The 19,409-nt window shown below is 46.5% G+C and overlaps 2 non-coding genes across 2 annotated transcripts; one reads left to right on the top strand and one right to left on the bottom strand.

Moving 5' to 3' along the window:
• Positions 1-17,754: 17,754 nt before the first annotated feature.
• trnal-cag (transfer RNA leucine (anticodon CAG)) lies at positions 17,755-17,837 on the bottom strand. Its single transcript has one exon. It is a non-coding gene; the product is annotated as a tRNA-Leu (tRNA).
• Positions 17,838-18,101: 264 nt separating this feature from the next.
• trnae-cuc (transfer RNA glutamic acid (anticodon CUC)) lies at positions 18,102-18,173 on the top strand. Its single transcript has one exon. It is a non-coding gene; the product is annotated as a tRNA-Glu (tRNA).
• Positions 18,174-19,409: the final 1,236 nt, after the last annotated feature.

Here is a 19,409-nt window from a genome sequence, read left to right as displayed (position 1 = left end):
ACTCCCAGTTCCATATCCCTTAAATTTAAAATTCTTATTCCTGGGATTAGATCCCTCCATGGCCCACCCCGCCTTACCGACAGAAAACCCATCCAGTTACCTCCTCATTCTCCAGACACTGGCCTCTTTTGCTGGGACTACCCTCAATTGGTTCCAATCACCTATCTGATCATAGTCAGGAGAAGCTTCTCTTCCCAATCCTTGGCTCCCTCCTCTTCATCATCTACATGCTGCCCTTTGGTGACACAGTCCACAGACATGGAGCAGCTTTCAGATGGACGCTGACAAAACCACCGCCTCCCTTGACCCTTCCAATGTCTTTGTGTTGTCAGACCCACAACCTGATTGAGATGAGACACAATTTCCTCCAGTTAAAAATTGGGAAGTCATGATCTTTGGCCCCAAAATCTTCACATCCTTGCCACAGATTCCATCCCCACCGCTGGCTTTTTGATTGGTGAGTTGCTCACCAATCACCAAAGCCCTTACTGACCTGCGTTGGATTCTAGTCTCCAAAGCCTGTCGCTTATTTTTATTCTTTCTTCCATTCAAATCCATCAGAGCCTCACCACTCCCTGTCTCTGTCACCTCCTCCATTCCGATACCCCCTCCCAAACACTCTGCTCCTCCACCTCTGGCCGCTTGTGCATCCGCAGTCCATTTGCCATACTTTTGACAGCCGTGCCTTAAGCCATCTCAACGTTCCAGAAAGCCCAACCTAAGTCGCTCCATCTCTCTCTCCCCCTTTCAGGTGTCAGACGTGGATCAGTGGTAGCAGTCTCGCCTCTGAGTTAGAAGGTTGTGAATTCAAATCCAACTCCTGAGACATGAACACACAATCCGGGCAGACACAACAGTGCCATTCTGAGGCAGCGCTGCACTGTCAGGGGGGCGATACTGAGGTAGTGCTGAACTGTCGGAGGGTCAGTACTGAGGGAGTATTGCAGTGTCGCAGGGTCAATACTGAGGGAGGGATGCATTGTCGGAGGGGCTGTATGGACGCACTGCTGCACTGTCAGAGGGTCAGTACTGCAGGAATGCAACACTGTCAGAGGGTCAGTAGTGAGGGAGCACTGTACGGTCGGAGGATCAGTACGGATGGAGCGCTGTACTGTCGAATGGACAGTATCGAGGTAGTTCTGCACTGTCGCAAGGTCAGTAGTGAAGGAGCGCTGTACTGTCGAAGGGATAGTATTGAGGAAGTGCTGCACTGTCGGAGGGTCAGTAGTGAAGGAGCGCTGTACTGTCGAAGGGTAGTATTGAGGAAGTGCTGCACTGTTGTGGATGCCGCCTTGCAGACGAGACGTTAAACTGAAGCCCCATCTTTCTTCCCAGGTAGATGAAAAAGATCCCACGGCACGATTCTAAAAGGTGCAGGCGAGTTCTACCCGGTGTCCTGGTCAATATTTATCCCTCAACCAACATCACTAAAACCGATTTTCTGGTCATTCATCTCATTGCAGTATTTGGGATCTTGCTGTGTACAAATTGGCTGCAGCGTTTCCAACATTACCACAATGACTACACTTCAAAATCAGAGAATCATACATTTGTTACAGCACAGGAGGAGGCTATTTGGCCTATCGATCCCGTGCCGGCTCTTTGTTAGAGCAATCCGTTAGACCCAATCTCCCGCTCTACCCTGTAGCCCTGCAACGTTTTTCACTTGAAGCATTTATCCAATTCCTTTTTGAAAGCCATGATTGAATCTGCTTCCACCACCCTTTCAGGCAGCGCATTCCAGATCATAACAATTCGCTGCATTAAAATGATTTTTCCTCATGTCGCCTTTTGTTATTTTGCTAATCACCTGAAATGATTTTGAACGCTTCTATCAAATCACCTCTTAACCTTCTCTGCTCGAAGGAGAACAATCTCAGCTTCTTCAGACTCTCCACGGAACTGAAGTCCCTCATCCCTGGGAACATTCTAGTAAATCTTGTCGGCACCCTCTCTATCTTCTTCACTTCCTTCCTAAAGTGTGGTGCCCAGAATTGGACACAATACCCCAGTTTTGGTCGAACCAGTGTTTTATAAAGGTTCCACATAACTTCCTTGCTTTTGTACTCCATGTCTGCATTTATAAAGCCCTAGACGCCACATGTTTTTTTAACCGATTTCTCAAACTATCCTGCCGCCTTCAAATAATTGTGCACATATAGCCCCAGGTCTCTGTGTTCCTGCATCCCCTTTAGAATTGTACCATTTAGTTTATATTGCTTCTCCTCTTCCTGCCAAAATGTGTCACTTCGCACATCTCTGCGGTAATTTCATCTGTCATGTGTCCGCTCATTCTACCAGCCTACCTATCTCCTCTTGAAATCTATCACCATCCTCCTCACTGTTCACTACACTTCCAATTTTTGAGCCATCTGCAAATTTTTAAATTGTGCCCTGTACACCCAATTCCAAGTCGTTAATATATATCAAGAAAAGCAGTGGTCCCAGCACCGGCCCCTGGGGAACACTTCCTCCAGTCAGAAACACACTCGTTCACGACTACTCTCTGTTTACTGTGACTGAGCCAATTTCGTATCCATGCTCCCACTGCCCCTTTAATTCCATGGGCTTCAATTCTGCTGACAAGCCTATTATGCGGTAATTCATCAAACAACTTTTAAAAGTCCATATACACATCAAATGCAATCCCCTCATCAACCTTCTGTTACCTCATCAAAAAACTCAGTCAAGTTAGTTAAACACGATTTGCTTGAAACAAATTCGTGCTGGCTTTCCTTTATTAATCCACACTTGTCCAAGTGACAATTAATTTTGTCCCATATTATCGTTTCTAAAAGCTTCCCCACCACCGAGGTTAAACGACTGGCCTGCAGTTGCCGGGTTTATCCTTACACCCTTTTTTGAACAAGGGTGTAACATTTGCAATTCTCCGGCCCTCGGGCACTACCCCCATATCTAAGGATGATTGGAAGATTATGGCCAGAACCTCTGCAATTTCCACCCTTATTTCCCTCAGCAATCGAGGATGCATCCCAGCCGGACCGGGTGACTCATTTATTGAAGTACAGCCAGCCTTTCCAGTACTTCCTCTATCAATTTTTAGTCTATCCAATATCTCAACGACCTCCTTTTTTTCTGTGAGTTTTCTTCTTCCTTGGTAACGACAGATGCAAAGTACTCATTTAATACCTCAGCTAGGACGCGGGGACTTGGCCTAACATTCAGAGCCAGGACGTGCAGGAGTGAAGTTAGGAAATGCTTCGACGCACAAAGTGTGGGAAAAGTTTGGAACGGTCTTCTGTAAAACGGCAGTTGATGTTAGCTCAATCAAGAATTCTAAATCAAAGATTGATAGATTTCTGTGAACCAATGGTATGAAGGGATATGGGGCTAAGGCGGGTAAATGGAGTTAGGTCACAGGTCCACACTGATCTGATCGAATGATGAAAAAGGCTCGAGGGGCAAAATGCCACCGCCACTTGCTGCCTCCTGATATGTGCCAGCTTCTCCTGCAAGAAAGCGGGATGTGTGTCTGGTGATGTTCCTATGATGGTGAATAGCTGCCAGTGTGTGTGGCCTGTGAGTTGTGGCTGAGCGGCTTGCAATGTTGGTAATGTGTTAGGGCGAGAGGGTTGAGTACTGATCGAAAGAGTGTGTTGGTATATGGGTGATGGGGTGTGTCGTGCGTGGAGCAATGGGTGCGGCTAGTGGTGTAGTTGGTAGGAGGCCCAACTTGAAAGTTGACCTCGCTCATCTTGACCACTCATGTCAAAGCATTGAACTTCTTCCTGTACTGCATCCATGTTCATGATACTGTGCACCTGGCATTGACCTCATCCCCTACTGCCTCCCACTCCCTTTTGGGTGTATGTCTGGAGGACCTCTTGCCCACCGTGGATATAGGATGTCCCTCCTTCAGTCCACCTCTTGCACCAAGAGATTCAGCAGAGAACCTTGGTGCAGGTGTTCTCAGACCGGCAGATTGGTGAGTTCTGGCATGCAGATTGGAGGATGTGGGATTTAGTGGTGTGCAACCTTTATTCGATATTTTAAATTAACTCATCAGTATGTCAAAATAGGGTTGGGACCTGCATCCGTGGAAAATGTGTGCGATGTCTCATCTCCGTTCATACTCCTTGCAGACAGCAGGCTGTTATATTCAGCAAATAACAGGTACCAGCTACCTTTGATAGATTTCTAACAGACAGCCTGCCTTTAAGAGATTGGAGCTTCCCCCTGCTGGTGGAAAGTGCGAATTTCATGCAATCCTCGTTCAACGCTGATCTCCAACGCAGATTGCAGGTGAGTCCTCAGGCCTGACGAAAATCTCGTCCTGCCTGCGCAGGGACCATTGGGCACGGGTTAACAGCGGATCGTGCTCCTCCCGCCCAAAAACAGGCCATATCCAAATTTCCTCCTCAGTGTCCAGGTAACATTCTTGTAAATCTGCGCTGCACTCCCAAGACTAATATGTCCTTCCGAAGGTGTGGTACCCACACCTGAACACTGTACTCTCAGTGTGGTCTAACCAGGGCTTTGTCTAGTTGTAGCATAACTTCTACCCCATTGTATTCTGGTCTTCTAGATATAAAGGCCAGCATTCATGAGACTTTCATGCTTATTTTCTGTACCTGCCCATGACATTTTAATGATCTGTATACATGGACCTCCAAGTATCTTGTGATTTTGTGATTTCCGTTCCCACTGCTGTTTCCCTGCACCAGTTACAAAGTACAGTCCTGGTCCCACTGCTGCTGAGACCCTGTGCTTCTGCCATCTCAAGCCTTCATTTCTCCAACACTCTCGTCACCTCACATATTTAAATTAGCCGAGCCAGGAAATACCACCTGGAATCACAGAGCCTTTCCCTGAGATCTCACGGTGTCACCCGTCCAGTTAAAGGGGCCTCACCCTGTGATCTCACGGTGTGGCCCGTCCAGTTAAAGGGGCCTCACCCTGTGATCTCACGGTGTGATCCGTCCAGTTAAAGGGACTTCACCCTGTGATCTCACGGTGAGACCCGTTCAATTAACGCGGCCTCACCCTGAGGTCTCACGGTTTGACCCGTCCAGTTAAAGCAGTCTCACCGTGTGATCTCACGGTGTGATCCGTCCAGTTAAAGGGGTCTCACCCTGAGATCTCACGGTTTGACCCGTCCAGTTAAAGGTGTCTCACCCTGAGATCTTATGGTGTGACCCGTCCAGTTAAAAGGGTCTCACCCTGAGATCTCACGGTTTGACCCATCCAGTTCAAGTTATCTCACCGTGAGCTCTCACGGTGTGACCTGTCCAGTTAAAGCGGCCTCACCCTGAGATCTCACGTTGTGACCCATCCAGTTAAAGAGCCTCAGCCTCTGATCTCACGGTTTGACCCGTCCAGTTCAAGGGGCAAGAGAGAGACAGAGGAAATTGTCCCAGTTCCATTAAAGCGTGCAGGATCTGCTCCAGCTGCAGTCGATGGGGATGGATGTCGGGGAGGAACTCAGGGAGGTGAAGGGCCAGAAAGTCTCACTCTTCGCCTCCGAGGCCTCGAAGATCACCTTTCGGTCCAGAGTCCGCTCCGTGGGGCAGGACGAGAAGTGTTCGCGGTTCTTCTTCCAGAAGCTGCACAGAGAGACCTCTGGTGATCAGCAGCCTGAAGGAGGAAGAGGGCTCGGTGACGTCTTCACAGACCGACATACTGAGGATCAGCAAGTCGTTTTATGCCGGGCTGTATGACGCAAAGCCCAGAGACAGCACGGCCTCCCAACCCTTCCTGTCCTCTATTACGGAGGTCTAAGAGGACAGCGATTGACAGAGCCTGGATCGCCCACTGACCTTGGTAAAGCTGACAAAGGCCGTCCGGTCCTTCGAGAATAGTAGAAATCCGGGGAATGATGTTTTACCGGTTGAGTTGTACTCGGCTCTGTGGGACTGGATAGGCCCAGGCCTACTGGATGTTTAGGGGAGTTTGCTTCTGGCAGGCAGCATTTCAGAGTCCATGACGAAAGGCATCATCACCCTCATCTACAAGCAGAAGGGGGAGAGGGAAGAAATAAGAAATTGGCGACCCATTTCCTTGCTAAATGCCGAATGCAAGATTCTGTCCAAGGTCATCGCCAACAGGCTCAAGTCTGCTCTGGAGCGGGTGATCCACCCGGATCAGACCTGCACTGTACCCGGCAGGAAGAGTTCAGATAGCCTTGAGCTGCCCAGGTATACGATCGCCTACGTGCAAGAAAGGCGGTGAACATCTGCCTCATCAGCCTGTACACGGAGAAGGCCTTTGACAGGATATTCCACACGTACATGATGGACGTGGTCTTCAAAACAGGGCTTGGGGAGGGAATCCGCGATTGGATCCGACTGCTTCTACGCGGACATCCATAGAGCATTCTCAATCAATGGGCGGGAGTCAGAGAGTTTTCCAATCAGCTCTTGGGTCAGGCCGGGCTGTCGACTCTCCGTGGTCTTGTTCATTTACCCCGTCCATCAGGAAGGACACAGGTATCAGGGGTTGACGATCCCATGCAGTGCAGATTCTCGGGATTGGGCCACCGTGTACATGGATGACGTCACCGTCTTTTGCTCCAATCAGCAGTCGGTCCACAGACTGATGTGCATCTGCGAACGTTTCGAGCTGGCCTCGAGGGGGCCACAGTGAACCGCAGTAAGAGTGAGGACATATTCTATGGCAGGTGGGAGACCCGATCCTTTGTCCCTTTAACCGTCAGGTCCGGCTACCTGATGATGTTGGGGATCGGGTTCGGGGGGCCCCAAGCCTCCACCAAGAAATGGGAGGAGCGGGTCGCCATAGCCAAACAGAAGCTTGGTATGTTGGTGGGACGCTCTCTCTCCATAACCAACAGGCACCTGATGATGAAGTGTGAAGTACTCGCGGTGTTGCTCTACGTGGCCAGCGTCTGGCCCATTCCCCACAGTTCCTTCGCAACAGTCACCCGAGCTATCTTTCACTTCGTCTGGAGGTCCAAGGTAGAATGTGTCCACAGGGACACCATGTACAAGTCCCCAAGCAAAGGCGGCAGAAGCGTCCCTAATGCTGCCCTGATCCTGATGGCCAACTTTGCATTTGGCGGCCTCAGGATGTGTGTAGAGACCCGGTACAAAAAGACCAAATGTCTCTACGTGCTGAGTTTCTACCTGTCCAATACACTGAGAAAACTGGGTCTAGTCATGGTGGCCGAACAGACGCAGGACGTCCCGTCCAGCTGGATCGTCCCCCATCACTGTCCCAGGTGGAGAAGTTCCTGAGGAAGAACCACTTCGACCACAAGGCCGTCAGACAGTGAAACGTTCTGGGGGTCCTGCAGGAAAAGGAGAGGGTGGATCCGATCGGTCAGTTCCCATCTGGCAGAACGTCTCGTCGCCAGAACTGACCAACAGGCACCAGGATGTGGGCTGGATGGTGGTGAGAAGGGCCCTTCCCCTGCAGTCCATCCAACATGTACGGTACCTCAGCACCACCTCAAGCTGCCTTCAAGGCTGCAACGGGACTGAGACCGTCGTCCGTCTCCTGGTGGACTGGACCTTTATGCAGAAAATTTGGAGAGAGATGCGTTGCTGTGTGTCCCGGCTGATCCCCAACACCTTGGTAACACAGGACGCTGTGCTCTATCTACTGTTCTCTGGGAGGCACACCGAGACAGATGTCAGCTGCTGCTGGAAGACCATCAACTCGGTGAAGGAGGCCCTTTGGTCCGCCCGAAACCTGCTGGAATTCCAGCTGAAGGAGCTGTCCACGACCGAGTGTTGCCGACTGGCACACTCCAAGGTCCAGGAGAACGTGCTGCGGGACGCAGAGGCGCGTTGCGGCCTACGAAAGGGCCCTACGGGGAAAGAGCACCGTGTAAAGCCATCCCACCTTTTATTATACAGAATGTATTCTAAGACATGTACTGTGTATTGTATTGAAATAATGGGATCATCGTGTGTGCGATATGTTTTGTATTGTTTTGAATTGAAATTGCGAACTTCAACCCTGAACTGTATGTATCATTAAATTTATGAAATAAAGTATATTTCGAATATTTAAAAAAAAAATTGCTGCTCAACGGCACTCCTTTGAGCAGCGAGAGACCTGTCCAAAAGACTGACAGAAGTCTTTTTTGACTGAAAGTGAGTGCGGTTTGACGTGTTGTTGCTCAAAGGCACTCCCTGCTGGTGAGCAGAGGCAAATGCTAGAGCAAAACAGCTTTCAGGTTTGAGAAAGGAAAAGCGCCAACATTTTAAGCAGTAAGCAGTCTGTAAAGTTAAGAGAGCGGCCTTGAGCTCAATAGCGCTTACTCCAAAAGCACGTTCATTATTTTGAGCCAGAATTAAACCAACGATTTAAGAGTGATTGTGCTTTCAAGTTTGAATCTCTACAAGTTTTCCACGCTACCAGCTGAGCTATCGAAGGGAAGCAGCAAAGGTCCCTCTCTTTGGTGATTGTTCACCGTGTGCCTTTTGACACTCCCGGACTCGTGGAGTCGCGTGGGCATGACCGAGACTGACTCGGTACCTGCTCATACCGCGGCGCTGTGAGCGTATGAGCTCCGACTTACTCGACACACCGTTGGCCAGTCGAGCAATGGGGAAAGTGTCTGACCAAAATTCAGAAGATTGTTGGTTCGATTTCCACCTGGGTGGAGAGTTTTTGCAAACTGCCGATGAGTTTATGATTTTACACCTTGCAAACTGTCCTACTTGATAGAGCAGCCTGGAGATTTATACATCACATGTCTACTTAGCGCAGCAGGCAGCGCGTCAGTCTCATAATCTGAAGGTCCTGAATTCAATCCTCAGAGAAGGCATCATTAAGCTTTTTTTTTCCATCTTTGCTCAAGACCAAAATAAAGAATTTTTGCTTCCTGCAGCACGCCAAAAGATTTGTTGCCCCTTGACCTCTCTGTACCGTAGCACGCAGTGAAGCTTAAGAAGTACATGGACCATGGGCTCGCTGAAAACTGACGCCACTTTTGTTTCTGGGCAATTGACCCAAGTCAAAAGATGAGTGGAGAATGCAAGAATCGATCCTGCTATCTCTCACATGCTCAGCGAGCACTCGACCAGAATCATAGAAAGGTTACAGCACGGAAGGAGGCCATTCGGCCCATCGAGTCCACACCAGCTCCATGCAAGAGCAATCCAGCTAGTCCCACTCCCCCGCCCCATCGTTTTTCCTCATGTCGTCTTTGGTTCTTTTGCCAATCACCTTAAATCTATGTCCTCTGGTCCTTCACCCTTCTGCAAATAGGAACGATTTCTCGCTATATACTCTGTCTAAACACTTCATGGTTTTGAAAATCTGTATCAAATCTCCTCGCAACCGTCTCCATTCCCAGAAGAACAATTCCAGCTTCTCCAGTCTATCCACGTAACTAAAGTCCATCGTCCCTGGAATTATTCTAGTAAATCTCTTCTGCACCCTTTTAACGCCTTCATATCTTTCCTAAAGTGCGGCGCCCAGAAGTGGACATAATACTCGAGTTGTGGCTGAAACAGTGTTTTATAAAGGTTGATCATGACTTCCATACTTTAGTACTCTTTGCCTCTATTTTTAAAGCCCAGGATCCCGTATGCTTTTTAACCGCTTTCTCAACCTGCCCTGCCACATTCAATGATATGTGCACATATACCCCCAGATCTCACTGTTCCTGTATCACTGTTAAAATTGTGCCCTCTAGTTTATATTGCCTCTCCTCGTTCTTCCTACCGAAATGCATCAATTCGCATTTTTCTTCGTTAAATTTCATTTGCCATGTGTCCGCCCATGCAACCAGTCTGCATATATTCTCCTGAAGTTCATCACTATCCTCCTCACTGTTCTTAACCCTTACAAGTTTGGTGTCATCTGCAAATTTGGAAATTGTGCCCTGTACACCCAAGTTCAAGTCATTAATATATGTCAAGGAAAGAAGTGGTCACAGCACCGACCCCAGGGGAACACCACTGTCCACCTCCCTCCAGTCCGAAAAACAACAGTTCACCACAACTCTGTTTCCTGTCCCTTAGCCGATTCTGTATCCTTGTTGCTACTGCTCCCTTTATTCAATGCCCTTCACAGTCGTTGTTTCGCACTCGCCTCCAAGCAGCTCCACGATCAGCAGAGAAATCTCGCCTTGGGTTGGCCCCCTCCCTGACGACAATCAATACTTTGCTCCAATCGGTGGTGTCGAGCAGAAGCAAGTGAGCAACAGCAGAACGGGAAGCCCCAGTAATCGTGAATGATGCGGAGAAGAGCACGAGCCTGTGGAAGGTAGATGAGATCTCAGGAAAGGAACAGCGGCCCCGAGCTTGAGGGAGCAGCGAGAGCCCTGTCTGACTGATCGAAGACATTTTTGCCTGAAAGCGGTTTGAAGTGTTGTTGCTCAAAGGCACTCCCTGCTGGTGAGCAGAGGCAAATGCTCAAACAAAACCGCCGTGTTCTGACAGACACAGAAAGCTTTCAGGTTTGACAAAGGAAAAGTGGTCTCCTGTGCCTCAGCACCAACTTGTTAAGCCGTAGGCTGCCTGTAAATTTAAAAGAATGGCCAAGAGCTACTTACTCCAAAAGCACGTTTATTACTTCGAACCAGCAAACTTTGATCTGTTAATTGTACTATAATTATCCGCTCTACAAGCTGAGCGATCGAAAGGAAGCAGCTTTTGTCTCTCTCTTTGGTGATTGTTCACCGTGCACCTTTTGACACTCCGTACTCGTGGAATCGCGTGTGTATGACCGAGACTGACTCGGTAACTGCTTATTCTCCAGCGCTGTGAGAGTGTGAGTGACTGCATGCTTTTTGAAAACTGGGCCAGTGGAGCAATGGATAACGTGTGGAGGTTCGATTCCCGTTTGATTCGAAAGTTTCTGCGAATTTTTTTTATTACAAAACATACATTACTGCATAAAATTTAAGAATACACCAAGGTGTATTCACCTCACCAAGACTGTACACCCAAGTGGTCGAGCCAACGACCCTGACATTAACAGTCGCATGCTCTACCGACTGAGCTAGCCGGGCCTCGTTAGTTTTAATCGCCTTATCTGTTATTGCAGCAAGCAGGAGAAAGACTCCATTTCAAATTATTGGAATCATTTCTGAGGGCTCGGATGAACTGTCACTTCGAACGGCACGGACGAATCAAGGACAGTCAGCATGGATTTGTTAAGGGGAGGTCGTGTCTGACGAACCTGATTGAATTTTTCGAGGAGGTGACAAGGAGGATCGATGAGGGTAGCGCAATTGATGTAGTCTACATGGATTTTAGCAAGGCTATTGAAAAATTCCCAAAAGGGCAGATTGGTCGAAAAAGTAAAGGCCCATGGGATCCAAGGGAATGTGGCTTGTTGGATCCAAAATTGGCTCAGTGGCAGGAAGCAAAGTGTAATGGTCGACGGGTGTTTTTGCGGCTGGAAGGCTGTTTCCAGTGGGGTGCCGCAGGGCTCGGTACTTGTTCCTTTGCTTTTTGTGGTATACATCAAGGATTTGGACTTAAACGTAGGGGGCATGATGAAGAAATTGGCGGGTGACACAAAAATAGGCCGTGTGGTTGATAGCGAGGAGGAAAACTGTAGACTGTCGGGGTTCAGGCAATTTTCTGAGAACAAAGCACTCAATCTATCTCTGAATGAATTTTGAACGAATACGTTTGTTTGACCCGGAACAGGCACGATGGGCCGAATGATCTCCTCTTGTGGACGAACATAATACGATGATACTAAGTGTTGTCAGACGGAAAAGCAACACATTCCAAATAAGAGCAGAGAGAGGAAACTAGACTAACAGCATAACAGCACGGTGAGATATTGTATTTGAGAAGGATGAGGAGGGATAGTTTATCATGGTGGTAGTCACATGGAGTATCAATTGTGACATTGAGAAGGACCATTTCATGCTGCGACAGGGGCGGAAACCCAATGGGAGAGATTCAGCCCGGGTGCGTCCCCATCGTGCGCGGTGAGACGGAAGAGGCGGGTGGGGGAAGTGTCAGAGCTGGGGCTCACCGGTGGAAGCAGCATAAAAGTTTAAACGGTACTCGCCCAACGTGGGGCTCAAACCCACTACCCTGAGAGTTTTTAAAGAAAAGGGGGAGCAGCCACCATCTGTACCTCTTGCTGCACTTGAAACAATACACTCCAAGTAAGAGCAGAGAGAGGACACCATTCAGTTTCCCACTGTGTTAAGCAAAATGGGATCGGTTTCCGTAGTGTAGCGGTTATCACGTTTGCTTTACACGCGAAAAGTCCCCGGTTCGGTCTCGGGCGGAAACATTATGTTGGAACTTGGTCTCCATAAACATCCAGATCGATTTTCTTCTCCTGCCAAAAGTGGAGTCAGTGGCTGCTCCCTTATTCTTTGTAAGCTGCGTATTTTACTTCATTGAACAGATAATTTTGAGTGTGAGAAAACTGATCCACAGTGACGCTCATTTCAAGTTTTATTCCCTTTTAATCTGGAAGGATATATTTGCTTTGGACAGAGTGGCTTTTGAAAGGAGTTAGTCGGGTGGGATCGACAAACCTTTTCCACTGGTGGGGGACAAGGGAACCGAACCAACCATCTACCAAGTTCGACTGAATTCTGAGGTGCAATGGGAAACCGGCCAACAAAAGCCCTTTCATTGACCGTGGAGGTTCAGACTATCTTCTGATAACAAAGCGCTCAATCTATTTCTCTTGTCTATTTCCCGATGTTTCCGGATACTGTCTGTACCCCTGCCCTGTGTTTATCTCACTATGTGTCCACCTACAGGGTGGTTTTTGAACGAAGACGTTTGTCTTCTGTACTTTGCATTAAATAAATGAAGACATCAGGTGCTTCCCTCCCGGACACTGGGGAACCAGAGTCAGACTTAAGAGCAGGGTTCTGTTAACTGTGAAGACGCAAAGAAAACATTAATTGCAGAATTACACAAACTAACTCTAAGGGAAAAAACTGTGACCTCGACGTGATTTGAACACGCAACCTTTTAATCTGGAGGCTGACACGCTACCGTTGCGCCACGAGGCATGGGTGCTACCATGGGTGTTTGTTTATATCAATGTTGGTCAAGCACCGCTTTATCGCTCCAATTTTGATGGAATGGGTTGACTTTCAAATCCCCGCCCACTCCCACCAGATGTCAGACAGCATCAGAAGTTGCCTTCACCTGTCAGCGGCAGCATGGCGCTCGCTTCCATCGCCTGCTGTCAGCGGACTGCAGCAAATCCAATTACATTCAACCTGCGCCCAGAATGATCACATCACAGGAAAAGGATGTGGGAAACTGCTCAAGATACATAAAAGGAGGAGAAACTTCTGAAAAACACTTAGACTTTCGGTGTTTAGGCTTCGATTAGAACTGCAAAAAAGAACGTGTGAAAATATAAACCATGGGTGTGATGTTTAGACATGCACGAAACTGCTCAAAATACATAACAGGACGGGAAACTTCTGAAAAACACGTGGACTTTCGATGTTTAGACTTCGATTAGAACTGCAAAAAAGAACGTGTGAAAATATAAACTATGGGTGTGATGTTCATATATAAAATGAATGTTTGTAAGCGGATTTCTCCCGTTACTGTGGCAACTATGGGTTGTTAATCCATCAACAATAACTTCCGCTTGATTTTAGCCTGAGTGGTTACAAAATAGCAAGTTTAATAGATTAACTTACAACAGAGTTGCACGTCAGCTGTCTTCAACATTACATTCAACGGTATTATTATCATAATACAACTGTCTACAGATTACTTTAATGACAAGCAATCAACACAACCTGACCTGTCTGCGAATCCAGGTATATCAGACCTGACCTTTGCGGACTGCCTGTGGCAATGGACTTCTGACTGTCCCCTATTGAGAGCTCTAACATTTGAGAATGGAGCATGCCCTATCTTTATACAATTCGGCTGCATTGTTCTGTACGTAAGCGCCACTGATCTTAACACATGGTCGTAAACCATCCCACTTTGCTGACTCTCAGAAACCACCAAGGATTGTTTCATGTCTCTGTGTTTATTTAGCCTTTCTCCATTATCAGATTTTAGATGCTTATACTAGGTTAGCACAACCTGGAGTTCAGGTGTCCAGGACATCCAAGTTTCTCTGGACATCAACATTTAATAGTTTCTCACCATTTCAAAATTATTCTGTTTTTCTGTTCTTCCCACCAAAGTAAATAACCTCACATTTCCTCACATTATACTCCATCTGCCACTTTCTTGCCCTCACATTAAACTCTCTATATCCCTTTGCAGACTCTTTGTATCCTCCTCACAGCTTACTTTCCCATCTCGCTTTGAATCATCAGCAAACTTGGATATATCACACTCGATCCCTTCATCAAGTTATTAAACGTCTTCAATAGGCATATAAATAGTAAACGGGTAGTCAGAGGAGGGGTAAGACCGATTGGGGTCCAGAAAGGAGATCTTCGCATGAAGGCATAGAGCATTACTGAGGTACTAAATCAGTATTTTGCATCTGTCTTCACCGAGGAAGAAAATGCTGCCTAAATCACACTAAAAGCGGAGGTAGCTGAGATACTGGATGAGGTGAAAATTGATAAAGAGGAGATACTAGAAAGGCTGGCTGTACTTAAAGTCGGTACGTCACCTGGTCCGAATGGGATACATGCTCGGTTGCTGAGGGAAGTAAGTGTGTAAATTGCAGAGGTCCTGGCCATAATCTTTCAATCCTCCTTAGATACAGCGTTTGGTGCCAGAGAACTGGAGAATTGCAGATGTTACACCCTTGTTCAAAAAAGGGTGTAAGGATCAACCCAGCAACTGCAGGCCAGTCAGTTTAACCACGGTGGTGGGAAGCTTTTAGAAATGATAATCTGTCACAAAATTAATAGTCATTTGGACAAGTGTGGATTGATAATAGAAAGCCACTGTGGATTTGTTAAAGGCAAATCATGATTGAGTTTTGTGATGAGTTAACAGAGAGGTTTGATGAGGGCAATGTGGTTAATGTTGTCTATATGGCCTTTCAAAAGGCGTTTGATAAAGTGCCACAAAATAGGCTTGTCAAAAGGGGCGATGGTGGCTGCTTCCTTATTGTTTAAAAGCGCTTTCTTTTATTTCACTCAACAGATAACTTTGAGTGAGCGAAAACTGATCCACAGTTAGGCTTATTTCAAGTTTATCCCCTTTGAATCTGAAAGGATATATTGTCCTTGGAAGGAGTGCAGCACAGATTCACCAGATTGTTTCCAGGGGGCAATCCGTTAAATTATGAGAAGATGTTACATAAACTAGGCTTAAAATCACACAAGTCACACTGCAAGAATTTTCCATTTTTGATACATACATTAATGACCTGGACTTGGGTATACAGGGTATAATTTCAAAGTTTGCAGATGACACGAAACTCGGGAATGTAGTAAACAATGTGGTGGATAATATCAGACTTCAGGAGGACATAGACAGCATGGTGAGATGGACTTTATTAATAGAGGCAGAGAGTACAAAAGCAACAAAGTTATGCAAAACGTTTATAAAACACTGGTTAGGCTGCAGCTGGAGTATTGTGTTCAATTCTGGGCACCACACTTTACGAAAGATGTCAAGGCCTTGGAGAGGGTGCAGAGGAGATTTATTAGAATGGTAACAGGGATGAGGGACTTCAGTTACGTGGCGAGAATGGAGAAGCTGGGATTATCCCCTTAGAGCAGAGAAGGTTAAGGGGAGATTTGATAGAGGTGTTCAAAATAATGAAAGGTTTTGATGGAGCAAATAAGGAGAAACTGTTTCAAGTCTCTGAGATGATTCTTTTAATTACCATTAATAAACCCACAACTTTCTGTTTCGCACTGAACGAAATGCTAACAAGTTTGCCGAGTGACTGTCGAAAATACGCTAACTGTTCTGACCTTCATCCCTTCTCATTTTACGCACTTTATTTTAAGAGTCTGCTTAAAAGTGTTCAGTGTTTATGAGACCAGGAATTTGGTGCAGCCATTGTTGAATGTGAAAGGATTGCAGCCCAGTTTACAGTGAGGAGCAAGTTCCAGCAAATTGTTTCTGAACAGGGATTAAAGCGGGAGATTTTCGCGTGTGAGGCCAACATGATAACCATTATATCACGAAAACATCTATTTAGTGCAGCCCAGGTCAGATGGAAGTGTTAACAGAGAAAGTGAACTGCTGACTCCCACTTCTGGGGGATATCCCAAAGCGCTTCATAGAGGTTTAATCAAAAAGAAAGAATCATTGAATCACAGGAGATCATTCGGCCCATCGTGCCTGTGCCAGCTTTTATAACTAAATGGAGCAATTTTAAGGGGGATGCGGGAACAGGGAGACCTGGGGCTATACTTACACAAAACTTTGATGGTGGCAGGACAAGTTGAATAGATTGAGAAAATAAAGTGTTCGGAATCTTTGATTTTACTAATCGAGGCATACAGTAAAAAAGCAAGGAACTTATGCTAAACCTTTATAAATCACTGGTTAGGCCGCAGCTAGTCACCACACAATTCTGTCCACCACACTTTAGGAAGGATGTCAAAGCCTTGGAGAGGGTGCAGAGGTGATTTACTAGATTGGTGCCAGGGATGAGGGATTTCAGTGAGGTGGAGAGACTGGAGAAGCTGGGGTTGTTCTCCTTTGAGCAGAGACGGTTAAGGGGAGATTTAACAGAGGTGTTTAAAATCATGAACGATTTTGATAGAATAAATAAGGAGAAACTATTTCCAGAGCCAGAAAGATGGTAATCACAGGACACAGATTTAAGGTAATTGGCAACAAAGGTGCGATGAGGAGAATATTTTTACGCAGCGAGTTGTCATGATCTGGAATGCACTGCCTGAAAGGCTGGTGGAAACAGATTCAATAATAACATTCAAAGCAGAACTGGATAAATGCTTGAAGGGGAAAATTTTGCAGGGCTATGGGGAAAGGGAAGGGGAGCGGGTCTAATTGGATAGCTCTTTCAAAGAGTTGGCACAGGCACGATGGGCCGAATGGCCTCCTTCTTTGATATTTCCATGCTGAGATTCTATGTTATGGAGGATTTTCTGATGCAGTGGATATTCGGGGCAGAGGACCAAGTGGGGATTGAGCTCGACGGCAAGTGTATACAGTTCGTTCAAAGGACTGAAGCCGATGGTTTCATTCTTCCCGTCGTTTAGCAGCAGGAAATGACTCGGCCATGCAGGCGATTTTATTTGTCTTCATTCATGGGATGTGGGTATCAATACAAGGTCAGCATTTATTACCCATCCCTAATTGCTCTTGAGAAGGTGCTGGTGGGCCGCCTTCGTGAACTGCACCTTTCATTGACTGTGTCATTCACATTTTCTGGATAGAGATAAACTATTTCCGCTGTTTGGGGATTCTAGGACTTGGGGGCACAGTCTAAAAATTAGAGCCAGACCTTTCAGGACTGAGATTAGAAAACACTTCCACACAAAGGATGGAAGAAGTTTGGAACTCTCTTCCCCTAACGGCAATTGATATTTGCTTAAATGCTAATTTTAAATCTGAGATCGATAGCTTTTTGCCAACAGAAGGTATGAAGGGATATGGGCCAAAGGCAGGTATACGGAGTTAGATCACAGATCAGCCATGATCATATCAAATGGCGGAGCGGACTCGAGGGGCTGAGTGACCAACTCTTGTTCCTATGGTACATTTCCCCAAGTGTCTTTTCTCTCCATAGTTGTTGCATTGTGTTTAAAGCATATTTTCGTTCAAAGCTCGGTTTAGGGATGAGCCGGTGGGCGTCAAAATATGCAGTGGATCGAGACCGGGTTGCTGATTGCGAGAAGAGCAAATCAACTGGGCCGAAAAATCAACTGCAGCTCGAGCGACAAATAAAATAGGATGTCAAAATAACTGATGTCAGAAGTGGGATTCGAACCCACGCCTCCAAAAGAGACTGCGACCTGAACGCAGCGCCTAAGACCGCTCGGACATCCTGACTAATAAATGATTCCTTCACTCGCCACCCTTTGCACATTGAGACTCCCCCAGAGAAAGTTTCACTCACTCCAGTGCTTGGTAAGATAAATGCTGCTGGAAAGGCTCGGTGAGCGGGATGCCACCTCCCCGGGTAATCCTGAGCCTATTGTACTTTATTCCTATTTAATCACGGGAATATCCGCAATCAGGAGCTAAAAAGAATTAAAAGCTGAATCACAGAGAAAGTGAAATCCATATTACATCTGATAAACCAACTAACAGGGCTCCCTGGTGGTCTAGTGGTTAGGATTCGGCGCTCTCACCGCTGCGGCCCGGGTTCGATTCCCGGTCAGGGAAGCAACTTTTGAACACTTGTTATATTAATCGCATGAACTTGCTCCAAGTCTGTGGGAAGAATAAAAAACAACCATTGTTTTCATCACCATTAATTAACCGATAACGGTATTTTGCAGAATGAAAGGCTGCTGAGGGAATTTGGAAAACTTTAATAATTTATTTTGTGCGATGAACTTTTTATCCCTTCTCATTTTACACACTGTATTTTTAAGGGCTCGTTTTTAAAGGTTCAATGTTCGTGAGACCACGAATCTGTGTTAAAGTTAACAGGACCGGCTATTCCACAGAGAAAAAATAAATTTGCCCGAACATAATGTTTCTGCCCGAGAATGAACCGTGGATCTATCACGTATAAAGCAAACGTGACAACCGCCACACTACGGAAACTTTTGTTCTGGTTATCAGCCAGAAGTTAGAATGACTGCATTGATTCTCTTTTATAACTATTCAATTGATCGAAGTTGCACAAGTCACAAAAGAAAAATGTTAATTTCAAAGTTATTAAACTCCCAAATGTGACCTGCCTTGTTTGGACAGAGGTTGACCCTGACGTCACAGCCTCAACAAAGCATATTCTGAACATTTCCATTGGGAACAGGAGGAGGCCATTCAGCCCCTTAAACCTGTTCTGCCCTTCAATGAGATCAGAGATGATCTGAACCTCAAATCCATTGACGCGCCTTTACTCCCTATCCCTCGAAACCCAACAAAATCGATCGATCTCAGTCTTGAAAGCTTCAATTGACCACCGGCATCCACAGCCTTTTGGGGGACAGAGTTCCAGACTTTCACTGCCCTTTGTGTAAAAAAGTGCTTCCTGATTTCGAACCTGAATGGCATGGTTCTAATTTTAAGGTTTTGTCCCCCTCGTTCTTGATTCCCCAGAGGAAATTGATTCTCTCTCTCTATTCTATCGAATCATTTAAACATGTTAAACACCTCGCTCAGACCGCCCCTCAATCTTCGATACTCGAGTGAATACGAGCCCAGTCTATGCAGCCTGTCCTCATGATTTAACCTTTTTAGCCCCGGTAACATTCTGGTGAATCTGCTCTGCACCCCCTCCAAGGCCAATCTATCCTTCCTGAGGTGCAGTGTCCAAAACTGAACGCAGTTACTCCAGACGCAGTCTAACCAGAGCTTTATATAACTGGAACATAACTTCCACTTCTTTATATTCCAGCCCCCTGTGATAAAGGCTAACAATCCGTTAGCCTTTTAAACTATTTTTGGATC

Source organism: Heptranchias perlo, unplaced genomic scaffold, assembly GCF_035084215.1.
Source record: "Heptranchias perlo isolate sHepPer1 unplaced genomic scaffold, sHepPer1.hap1 HAP1_SCAFFOLD_55, whole genome shotgun sequence".
Classification (NCBI taxonomy): Eukaryota; Metazoa; Chordata; class Chondrichthyes; order Hexanchiformes; family Hexanchidae; genus Heptranchias; species Heptranchias perlo.
This window is presented reverse-complemented; position numbering and strand designations above follow the sequence as displayed.